Below are 11,987 nucleotides of genomic sequence, written 5' to 3'. Positions count from 1 at the left end.
TTTTCTTGAAATTCTGATTGTGCATCGTGACTCCTTAATGAACAATGGAATACAGAATGCAATTGCAACAATAGCCTCTGGTGCACTGTAACCCACAGTGCAAGTTGCATAGTTCATTTTATGGGCCGCTTGTAGGTCGCACTAACACCCTTACATTTGACACTGAGCAGGGCTATTTCAGATGTGCTGATAAATTTTAAGTCTTAATTGAGAGGTGTGCCAGTCAGCTGCCCACTTTGCACAGGGTCTGTGCCAAATACAGATGATTGTGGTGCTTGTCTTGAGCTTTGCAAGCATTTATTTCACTTAGTATGTGCTGGCCATGCTGTCCAAATTATGGGAAGAACCCTACTTATGGAGTTCTAGTAAGGCAATGAGCTTATGTATGTTGGTCAACCATGACCCATACAGCATTGGACATGTTTTTTTTTTTTTTTTAATGAGTCAGCTACATTCTGCAGTACTTGTCTTCAGGTTGAGGTTCCTTATGCCACTTGCACTCAGATGGAACGATTCTGTCTTCTGGTTTGCCAATGTTTATGAATGCACAAAATGCTCACTTCAAAATGGACCATTATATTAACTGATGCACACCAGGAATACCCTCCACAGTGCACCAGTGATCCTAGATGCAGCGAACATGATGTAATAGCTGCTCTTGAGGGAAAAGACTGCAGTTGGGGTAGTGCAAACTAACTGTGCTTGTATTCAAAAACCTACACACACTAAAAAAATGTTTTGGAAGAATGGCTGCTCACCAACCTCAATAGTAAATGAGTTCATAATGGAGGTCTTGACCACTGACCAAAAGTTTATGGATAGGAAAGTGGATAAGTACAGCCCGATGCTTGATGCCTACTTGTTCTTGGCGATCTCAACCTATCCCATTACATCCATGGTAAGAGTATGTTACAGCTTCGAAATTGCCTCAGCATTATTGCCGATTCAGAATCAAGCTTATTAAGGCGAAAGCTGTCTAAGCTTCAGCTTAGACGGTTTCATGGGACGAGAAATCCAGTGTCCGGCATTACGGCACAAAAGTTCGTGGCATCAAAATTCTTAGCGAGTCAAACCCTCGACCTTTGGTGTTAATTAGGGCGAATTAGGCCATCAGTTTCTTAATAGGAAAGCATGAAGCTGAGGCGGCAAAGGTGAGAGTCGAACCTTCAACCTTTGGTGAGACCAAATTCAATGGCACCTAAATTGATGGTCCCACCATCGATAGTCGAACCAACGGACCTTTGCTGCGAGTCTAACCCATCACCTTTGGTATTAATTATGGCAAAGCTAATTAAGACACCATTAATTAAGATATAGTTAATTAAGTCACTCAAACTCTTCACCTTTGGTGGGACTTGAACCCACAACCTTCGATGTTAATTATGTCAGAGTGAATGAAGGCGCAGTTTATTAATGCATAATTAAGGCACTCGAACCCACAACCTTTGGTGGGAGTCCTTTGGGTGACCTTTAAATGTCGCATGAACGTGCGAATGGCATCAAATATATCCATGCCTAGAACGCATTGCAATAACAGCTTGAGGATATCGTATAATAACAAATTAGTATAATTCGCCACGAACGGAGTGGGTTCTGCGTGCCTGTGTCGCTGTTGCCCTCTGCCGGGCGGCCACCAAATGCAATCGGAGCAAATATTCCCAACAAGATAATGCATGTGTCTGCTGCAAAATCCGGACATCACTCAGCACAACCTAATAGAGTATGAAGGTATTCGCCAAGCGAGACTACGGGTGATGTACACCTTCCAGAAGCACTTGGATTTAAAGTGGACGAAGGCATCAACCGGTCAGCAGTCGAGGTAAGCAAAATATATTTGGTGTTTGTGGAAAAGAAGCAGGAAAGAGATTGGTACAACCAAAGCCATTACAGACATAGGTAGCAGTACAAGGTAGATAGAGAAGCTTTGAGGAAAAGAAAAAGGATTTAAGAGATTTGTACAAAAATGGTATAATGAAAATTATGTATAGCATACCTGATTAACTCTAGCAGGCTAGGTGAATATTCGTCACCGCCCCGTTTTAAAGGGGATGCCAATAAATCACAGGAGGAGAGCGGAGAGGTGCCGGCCACAGAGTCTAATAGTATGCGAGGGGTTCGTAACGGCAGCATACCACCGCATCGCAAAAATTTGCAGGATGCTGAAAAATCGCTGACTGCTCCTTGCGCTTCCCGGCAATTGCAGCTTATGTAACCATAATGTTTACCGGGAAACGCTGGCAGCAAACACTATGCACGAAGGCGAGCTTTCTCGTAGAAACCCGGCCTCTTTCGTAGGCCGATCATCTGTTATTGTTTCACACTTTTACTATTTCAGTCTAAGATTTAACATAAAAGGCATGTGCTGCCAGTGTTTCGTCACATTTGTTTGAAGGCTGTCATTCTGAAAATTCTGAGGAATGACTTTGTAAAGAATGTAAGACAAGGTGTCACCTTTCAACTTAAATCTTCTCAGATTCAAATATTAAAAGAGTGAAACAGTAACAGCGCTCAAATCTGAAAATGATGTCATTTTATTAGCGCAACTGTGCGCTCCCTCCGGGATCAGCCGAGAAAGAGTTTTGAAACCTCCGCATTACGCCAGTGCTGCCCTGCCAGTTGTGCAGCACAGGATCAAGGGGTTGCTGCAGAGGATGAGGCAAAAAGCACGCAGGGGAACAACTGCAGTTTCGCACAAAAGGCGAGGCATTGCGAAGAAGTAAGGTTACCATTTTTATCGGCCGTATGAATTGCAGTGAGCATTCGCTTAATAAAGCAATTCCCAAATGCGTTGTCGAACGAACGCTCCATCCTTACTCCATCCTTACTTTAACGCGTCTTCGAAGCTTGACATTACGCGTTTTCAACGCCACAGCGTTAAGGAGCCCGGGTCACAGAAAATATGGTGTCCGGCGTCGGACATCGTTTCGGGAAAAACATTTTCTTACCACCCATACCTAGGCGCTCCAGATGACGCAAGGAATTTGCTAAACTAATTGAAATTCTCAAGCTAAAATACGTGGGAAAATCGTAAACTATGACTTGCACACAACCTAAGACATGACAGCTCTCGAATTGTAATTTGACTATACGAGAAAACGTAATTCTGTTACGCGAAAACTCGAACCTCTTTTCCAGCGTTTCCACAATTCACAGACCGCAGCGTCAGACAGACCGCAGACCACAAGCACGACCGCGGCGTCCGCCATTCGCGCACGCCGGCGCGTGGTTGTTTCGGGGGCCTCGGTAGCCACGGAGCGGCGCGCCCGGTTCCTTGCAATAAAATACACCCACCTGGCGCTCGCCTCCGCCGCATCGTGGCCCACGCAAGAGACCGTGTTTCTACCAAAGTTGGTTCTTTATTCTATGTTTCGACCACAAAGCCCGCCTTCGTGCATAGCGTTCGCGTCCAGCGTTTCCCGGTAGCGCACTCGCCGTGGTTGCTCAGTGGCTATGGTGTAGGGCTGCTGAGCGCGAGATCGCGGGATCGAATCCCGGCCACGGCCGCCGCGTTTCGATGGAGGCGAAATGCGAAAACACCCGTGTACTTAGAATTAGGTGCACGTTAAAGAACTCAGGTGTTCGAAATTTCTGGAGTCATCCACTACAGCGTGCCTCATAACCGGAAAGTGGTTTTCGCACGTAAAACCTCGCTATTTATTTATTTACAAGTGCTATAGTAGTTACGGCGGGGCGTGGCACTTGCGGAGACGCCGGACGTTTGCGCGCATGCGCGACTGAGAGCAGGTGCGAGAGAGGAAATGTGGGGACTTTTGCTCCTTGAATTATGACTCTGCCTAGGCACTACGGAGGAGTTTCTTAGGGCGTATTGTATGCGTTTATCGCTAGGCGTGCCGGCAGAAGTCACGTGGCCGGTAGTGCTGAACTTCGCGTCGCATGTTGGCGGCTGGACGTAACTATATTTATTCAATCGGGTTTTACTAATTGACACAGCGTGTTATTATTTCGCATTATTGGCGGCGCCTGCAGGGCATCAAAGCGGCAACAGGGACACGAAAGCTAGAACTCGGACTGGTCCGTGGGCTGGGGCTCGCCGAGGCCTGCGCGTGCCAGGGGTGTATAAGATCGGGTGTCTGCTATCGAGCACAGCCAATTTTTTATGCGAACACCCCCTGGCACGCTTCGGCCTCCGCGACGGCCGGCCCCAACCCACGGGCCTCCTTGCTTCCAGCTTTGATCCCTCTGCTACCCCTTGGGTGCCCTGGAGATCCTGCGCCGCCTTCTTTATTACAACCTCAGGTACTCTCCTGAGGCCTCCGTTTGCCGGTTACAAGTGCCCTCGTGGAGCAGTGCTTGTAAAAAAAAATGCAATCTATAGTCGCGACGAAAAAAGCGACCCGCGACTTATACAACACCAGTCAGAACCTTGCCCCTTCAGACACAGCGATCACCAAATGGGGCGTCCATGCTCACTGCCTCACCGCGCGGGCAGCCAGCGGCGGAGCGCAAGCAAACTCGACCGCACTCCGCAATGCCGGTATGTCTAGGGGACAAATGCATGCAACACGCGCTAAGAAATCTCGTCCGTAGTGCCTAGGCAGAGTTGCATATTCAAGGAGCAAAGGCCCCCAGATTTTCTCTCGCACCCACTCTTACTTGCGCCTGCAGCAGAAACGTCGAGCGCCGCTACAAACGCCACGCCCCGCCTTACTTACTAGCAATTGTAAAAATGCGCACGCGGCCAAGTTATGGGTTATGTACGACAAAAAGTTAAAATGTTGTAAATTAATTACAACCTCTGTAGAAACCTATTTACTCGCGTTCCACATACGAGCGTATTCAATAACCATGCAGGAAGTTTACCCAATGTTCTGACAAAACTTAGGTGCCACAAGGTTGACATTTCCAGGTATTAAGGGGAATTTTATGAGTGATGCGGAGGCAAGCTATTAAGAGCGTCAGGTAAAGAGTTTTGCACACAAATAATTATCCTGTAGAAATGCTCATAAACGTTAAACGGCTGTTTATTTATTACTGCTTTTTGCGCGTGGGCGGGTGACGAGTTCTCGGGCATTATTTCTTATACATAAACAGGAAGTTTAGACACTGCCCCTTCGGCATTCTGGGGAACTTCACTGCAATTCCACGGCGTAACTGAATGGGCACACATATTAAGAAATTATATTTCAATATATCGGCCGAGTTTCAACAAGTTTCAACTAACGTCGCCGAAAGGATACTCCCTTTTAACAACATGCACATTTATGGCACTTATAACGTAACATTGGTGCAGCGTTAAAGTAGTGTTTTGGTCAGGAATGAGCGGTGAAGTCACACGACAGGAGCGGATTGTTTTGCACCCTCCCTGCAGCGTAATACGCCTCCCGGCAGAGGACACGTTGACTTGGACAGGACGCGCCGAATTTAAACCGTGAATCGATTTATTACAGCTGGCGTTGCAACAAAATTCGCAGAGTGAGTCTCAGTCTCTTTGCACGCGCTGGATTTTGAGCGGCAGTAGGAAGAAGGAGAGTGATTATCTGTGTGTGCGCGAGTCTGCGTGCTTGCGTTTGCGTGCGCGAGAGTTATGTGAATGTGCGTCAACATGTGCGTGCGTGTGCTAGCTGTGTGTTCCCTTGCGTGCTTGCGTGGGCGTGTGTAAATGTGTATGCGCGCGAACATGTTTGTGTGTGTGTGTGTGTGTGTGATAAGGCATGCGTGTGAACATGTTCGTGTGTACTGTGTGTGTGTGTGTGTTTGTGTGTGTGTGTGCGTGCGTGCGTGCGTGCGCGCGCGCCCGCATGTAGCGTGGGAAGCCGGACACGTGGTGGAGGCACATTGGGGATGGGAGTGATTAGAAGAGCATGTAGGTGTGTGCTTTTGTAATATATATGAAGTAAATTGAAGAGAAATTCTTTGGCTAACTTTCAAGCATAAACTTAAGCGATATGCTGCAAGGTAACAGAACATGTAATTTCAACGGTTTCGGCCGCTGGACCAGTCTTCATGAGAGCTTGCCATATATATATATATATATATATATATTATAATACCGAGACCGATCAAGTTGTCCAGCGCTGTTTATTCCAAAAAAGGCAACGCCCGCAGCTCACGCGCGAAGAAGTCGAAGAAGAGGGAAGATGATGATGGCTATGTACAAATGAAAACGACGAAGTACGTTAATAGTGCTTACAATATAAATATTATTCTTACGAATGTAGGATGGATTTATTTACCGTGAAAAGGGTAGAGCAGACACGGGATGGTCCGAAACTGCCGATCACCCCCCCCCCCCCCAAAAAAAAACAACCTCTTGATGGTACGGTTTCAATCATGCGATGTGCACACCTTGCGTCTTGCGTGAACGGCGGTTATCAGCCGTCAGTTTAGCAATGACATAGGTCACTTCACTCAAGCATTTGAGAACGACGGACGGGCCTTGGAGAGAAGCTTTTGGCAAAGTCCCCTTTTCCGAACCGGTGTCCACAGCCACACGAAGTCACCGGTGGCGAACCTGACGGGCAGATGTTGTGCATCGTAGCGAGCCTTATCATGATCACGCGACGATAGGGTTCTGAGCCGCGCAATTCGACGTGCTCCTTCGGCACGACACAATATCTGCGTGAGAGAAGCATCGTCGTTAGGTGAAAAAGGAAGTCTGGTTGTCGAGAAAACTTTTAGGATGGCGAGCGTAGAGGAGAAAGAAAGGTGCGTATCCTGTGACTTCATGCTTGGCTGTGTTGAGGGCATACATGATGAACGGTAATACGGCATCCTAGTTCTATGATCCGCTGAGACATACATTGGAAGCATGTTGACGAGTGTACGATTGGTGCACTCGGTTAGACCGTTGGTTTGCGGATGGTGAGGCGTGGACGACACTGAATTCCACAAAGGCGTAGCAACTCTTCCACGACGTCAGCGGTGAACTGCCGGCCGCGATCACTTATCACCACACGTTATCTCCGTGGCGTAGGATAATCGAATGCAGGAGAAACCCCGAAATGTCGGATGATGTAGTTGAGACAGTTACAGTAACCATATCGAAGCACACACAACTTCGCTGTGTGCTTCGATTTGGTTAACCTACATAAGGCAAGCTTGTTGCGGAAATAAACTTAGTTGTGAGTGGCGCCGGTCCTGTCGTTTGTGTTCTTCTGTCCTGTTCTTTGCGCTCTGCTCTTTACACATTCAAGCATGAACCAACTAGCTCAAGCAAGAGTTTTACTTGAACAAACACCAACAGGGCACAACATTTCACCTCCAACTCTACGAATAGTTCCTTTGCGATCCCACGTAAGCGATCTTGAAGCGAAGGCTCATAACAGAAATAGCGGCACCCGTATCGACAAGAACAGTAGTATTTACACCATCTATACACACACAGGCAGGCACACACCTTGTTCTTCAGCATACTCACAGGCGGAGGAATTGGCGAGCCTGAACGTCCCGCGACCGCACCTCCATTGGCCGCACCAGCTAGTTTCCCAGCTGCTGCGGGGAAGGCGACCGACGACGGCGCGGGGATGGCGAACGGCGCAGTAGGCTCGGCGGCGGTTTATGCTGCGCTCGGGGACAGAAAGTGAGAGAGGCACAAAGGAGAGATGCCTCGACCTGCACCACTAGTGTATCGCAGGTGTGAAGAGAAAGCCGAATTTAATATAAAAAATGAGGGAAGATATCCAAACTGTTTTTTTTAGAGAAATAAGAAAAGAAAGAAAGAGGAAAAGAAGAGAGTAGAAGATAGAAAGAAGTAATGTTCATCACCGTCGGCGAAACCACAGCAAGGGAGCGGGTTGGTGCGGGATTCATTGATCAATTATTTACGTATATGTTTCTTCATCTTGAATACAATGAATTCTTGAGGCTTGCTTGCCTCGAGCCTTGCATCTTGAGGCTTGTTGCTTGACTTGCCCTTGACTTCAGGGGTCTTGCGTCAAGTTGAGTCGAACCTTTTCTCCTACTCTTCTTAGTGGTAGTATGAGGTTCTCTATTTTTCCAGATGTAAAACGATTGATGTCCTGCTTCCATTCTACGGGGATTATTCTATAATAGCTTGGGAGTGGAGCAAGTGATCCCTCGACTTTTCCCAGGTGATTAAACTAGGTAAGAGTGAGTTGGTACCCGATGCCGGACGAAAGTACGTCTTACACCTAGCCCTTCCGGGGGTCGGTTCTCCTTCCGTGAGGCATCCGGTCTGTGTATAAAGTAAATTATATTTACGTGAGTTAAAATTTAAGTTTTGTTGCTATTAAATTTGTGGGATAGAGTCTGTAATTATCTTTACCGCTTTACCGGGGACAGGGGCGCGATTGATACGGCCACTGTTGCCGCAGAGGATGGACTCCAAATGGCGCGGGCGCGTCTTCGTGCACACGAGCTGTGTACGCCGAAAAACGTGGCGCTCGCTGCGGGCAGCGGCGACAAAAGCGCGCAATATGTCTTCGCGAACCGTAGACGTAGCAGTCGGGTAGGTCGCGGCTGAAACTAAATGGAGCAGGTACTTGTGGCACCGGGTATGATTCCGCAGGAGCATGTCGTGGCATCCGTATTCCGCAGGAACACGTCGTGGTGTTGGGTATAGTACTCCAGTGTCACGACGGACTGGTGAGGACTGGCGACGACTGAGATTCGCCGGGAGAGACCGGAAGCTCACGTTGTTTATGTGTGGTTCTTCAGAACACGGTCGGCGCTCGATGCAATGTTCTGGCGACCAGGATGGTGTTTCGGGAATGCACTCGTCAAACGCGCACTGATAACCAGCGGCTACTCCCTGGAGTCGTGCTATCTCTCCTTGAACCACTCGACGCACAATCGAGGCGATGTCATCGCAGGCAGCCACCTCCATACTTGCAACTGTGGTGACGTTGTCCAATCGCCCGAACTTCGGCAAGATCCTTCGAGTCTTCAGAGCTTCGAACGCGCGACATTGCTGCCTGAATTCGGAAGGAGTGTTCAGGTTTTCTTTGCTTATTAAATAATTATAAACGTCTTCAGGGATGCCTTTTGACAGATGTCCTACTTTGTCTTCATCCGACATATTCGCGTTTACAATTCCGCGTAGCTTCAATATTTCATCAACATACGTTGTACACGTTTCACCATGCAGTCGGGCTCTGTGCGAAAGCGTGTGTTCCGCTTTCTTCTTTTTGGAATTGGAGTCGCCAAAGCAGGCTTTCAATTCCTGGACAAAAGTTTCCCAACTGGTCGGCACGCGTTTATGATTGTCAAACCAAAGTAGAGCGGTACCAGCGAGAAGAAATTGCAACGTTCACAAGCCGCGCTGACGTGCTCCACCTGTTATGCCGGCTTACTCTTTCCTATTGTCTCAGCCAGTCATCCACGTCCTGGCATGTTTTACCTGAGAATATGCGTGGTTCCGGCGTCCAGTAGCTAGGTTGCCTTGGTCTCTGGCTGGCTTGAACGATGCCTTCTTCGACGGTGTTCGTTGACCGGCCTGCTTGGGCGTCGGCCATGCTTGTTGGCTCTGATGGTAATCTAGCCAGGCGTCTGCTTCTCCGAAGATATTGTAGGACTGGGTTGTCCAGGGCGTCGAGTACCCAGCACTTCCACCACTTGTTAGGAATGTAGAATGTATTTATTTTCGAAAAAAAGGGTGTAGAGCAGACATGGGATGGTCCGAAACAGCCGTTGTTGTTGTCCTGAGCGGCTGTGGCACATACCCACAGTGGGAGATTGGTCATGAATCGCGTGGTTAAATTAGGTGTATAAAAAACAAGGGAGTTAACAATTTCAACGCTGGAGCTTAAAAAGTAAACTTTCTTGTGTATAGCTCCTTTTATTTATTTCTATTATTCGATGTTTTTTTTAATTTTTTATATACGTAGTTTCCGAAAGAGCCGATCACCCAAAAAACCTCGCGCCGCTTCTTTCTCTTCCACGCTCCTCCGATGCGGCGTTACAATATATATACCATCAGTCACACTTCGCTCCTGGAAGAGGCAGGACGCGGTTTAAATCACAGATCCGGGACATCAAAGGGGTGCGACGTAATGCTCACGCATTTATTTGACGTCTAAATCTTAAGTCCGTTGCATAATTGTTTTCTTCTTTTTCACGTGCACAGTCACGACATCGATCCTCTTGGCGATATCATGAGCCCCGTTGGACTAGTACTATGTATAAATTTAACAAGAGTATCTGTAAATCCAAGTGATCGTGGCCGCGTCTACTTCCAATTGCAGTACTGCTAACAAGCGCAAAAGAATATAAAACCTTTACTTTCCGTTGTCGGCCGACAAAAATTTAACGCAGGCTCTTTATTTATTATTTGGGAAATCAACGGATTACAGAAAGAAATGACTCGAGTGTTTGAAAATTGGTCATGGGGTCTTCTGCCTGATAACCTTCTTGGAAAGCCGAGCACACACGCCTGAGAAAACGAAATGATTGACCGGGTTCTGTGCTGCATCTCAATTTATGCTGCAGTCACGGCAATCCTTTTCAAGGAAACATGACTTGCAGTACACAGCACGAGACAAGTGGGAGTTGCTTAGACAATAAAGAAAAAAAAGCCGCGGTTGCTTAGTGGCTACGGTGTTGGGCTGTAAGCACGAGGTCGCGAGATCGAATCCCAGCCATGGCGGCCGCACTTCGATGGGGGCGAAAACACCTGCGCACTTTGATTTAGGTGCACGTTGAAGAAACCGAGGTCGTCCAAATTTCCGTAGACCCCCCTACGGCATGCCGCATAATCAGGTCGTGGCTTTGGCACGTACAACCCCATAACTTTAAAATATTATGAAAACTTCTTGTGTTTGCGCAAACTACGCTGCAGTTAAAGTGCAAAGATTGGGCATATCACGTCGTGGGCCCAAAAATGACTAACCAATAACACCGCCTTCGATGCGCGACAAAACAATGCGTAGTTCTCGGTAACGTCATTTGGAAAGCTGCCTGCCTGTGCGGCTATCTTGTACGCGTTCGTACTGCAGTCAGGTAGTGGCCAGAAAGATGAAACAAGGGCCAAACGCTGATTTTCATTTTCTGTGTGAGAAAGTGCCAAGATAAACGCTTTCGAGAAAAGTTGTCAAGAGGGCGATACGTGGACAGCAACATTATTTTTTTTTTACGCAATTGGTTCTTTAACTGTCGAAGATTTGTTAGGAATAATTTCACCTACCTCTCTAGATCTCATCACTTCGTATTCTTTCCACGGTATCGACTGTAGCAACTTATGCAGCGGCTTGCTTCCTTCGGGAATAGGAACACAGGTAGCTGCAGCTGTTGCGGTGGCACATTTGCATACAACACTCAAATAGCATGGCTCTCACGTTTCACAAAGCAGTAGCACAACTATACAGTTTACGCAAAATAGCGCGCACTCATCACACGCCGAGGTAGCACGCTGCAGGCAAGGCATTCCATGATCACAAAAAGATGCGTTCCCAAGCCGGCGGCCCGTCGCCTGCTGCTTGCGGACGTCACGCGGAAAGCAAGCAGGCTTTCAGTTATGTCTAAGAGGTGTTCAACTGGCTTGAAAAAAAAACAAAAAAAGGCGCCGGTGATGTCAATATCGCGGCACCGTCACCAACGGCACGGCCTCGCGAGCATAGAGTTTCCTAAAAAAATTACTAGAGGGAGCTCTGGCAATGCAATTGTTCAGTCACCATGAGAATGATAGGAAGTGCATGGATTTGTCTGATCTTCGTGCTTGTAGATTCAAACGTTCTTGTGGTTTCGTTTATTACGCTTTATATGCCTCCATTGCCGTAAATTTAAGAGAAATCTATACTTTTCGAACTGCAGAAGACGTTCCGATCACACACAATCACTACTAATTGCAACGGTTCAGCTTGTCGAGCTGGGCAAATCGAAACGCGCCGAGCGTCTCAAGGCACTGGCTTGCCCGCGATAGATCCATAAGGGCGCTTTATGTCGCTTGTCAATGCCTGCGACCATGGCATAATGGTTTCAATATCGGGCGTCTGTGCCAGAGGCTGTGTGTTCGAGTCCTGCCGTCAGACAGTTTTAATAACGTTTATTTAATTATTCATTACGCATTTATT

General features: G+C 47.6%; 1 protein-coding gene across 1 annotated transcript in view; it reads right to left on the bottom strand.

Moving 5' to 3' along the window:
• Positions 1–11,446, bottom strand: part of LOC135902447 (cytochrome P450 4V2-like) — a 160,504-nt gene extending 149,058 nt beyond the window's left edge. The window contains exon 1 of the mRNA XM_065432528.2: positions 11,102–11,446. The gene's annotated coding sequence lies outside the window, so the exon portion shown is untranslated. The remainder of the gene's footprint in view (positions 1–11,101) is intronic.
• Between the last annotated feature and the right edge of the window lie 541 nt (positions 11,447–11,987).

Source organism: Dermacentor albipictus, chromosome 4 (genome assembly GCF_038994185.2).
Source record: "Dermacentor albipictus isolate Rhodes 1998 colony chromosome 4, USDA_Dalb.pri_finalv2, whole genome shotgun sequence".
Taxonomy (NCBI): domain Eukaryota; kingdom Metazoa; phylum Arthropoda; class Arachnida; order Ixodida; family Ixodidae; genus Dermacentor; species Dermacentor albipictus.
The sequence above is the reverse complement of the archived record's forward strand: the minus strand, read 5'-3'. Positions and strand labels throughout refer to the sequence as shown.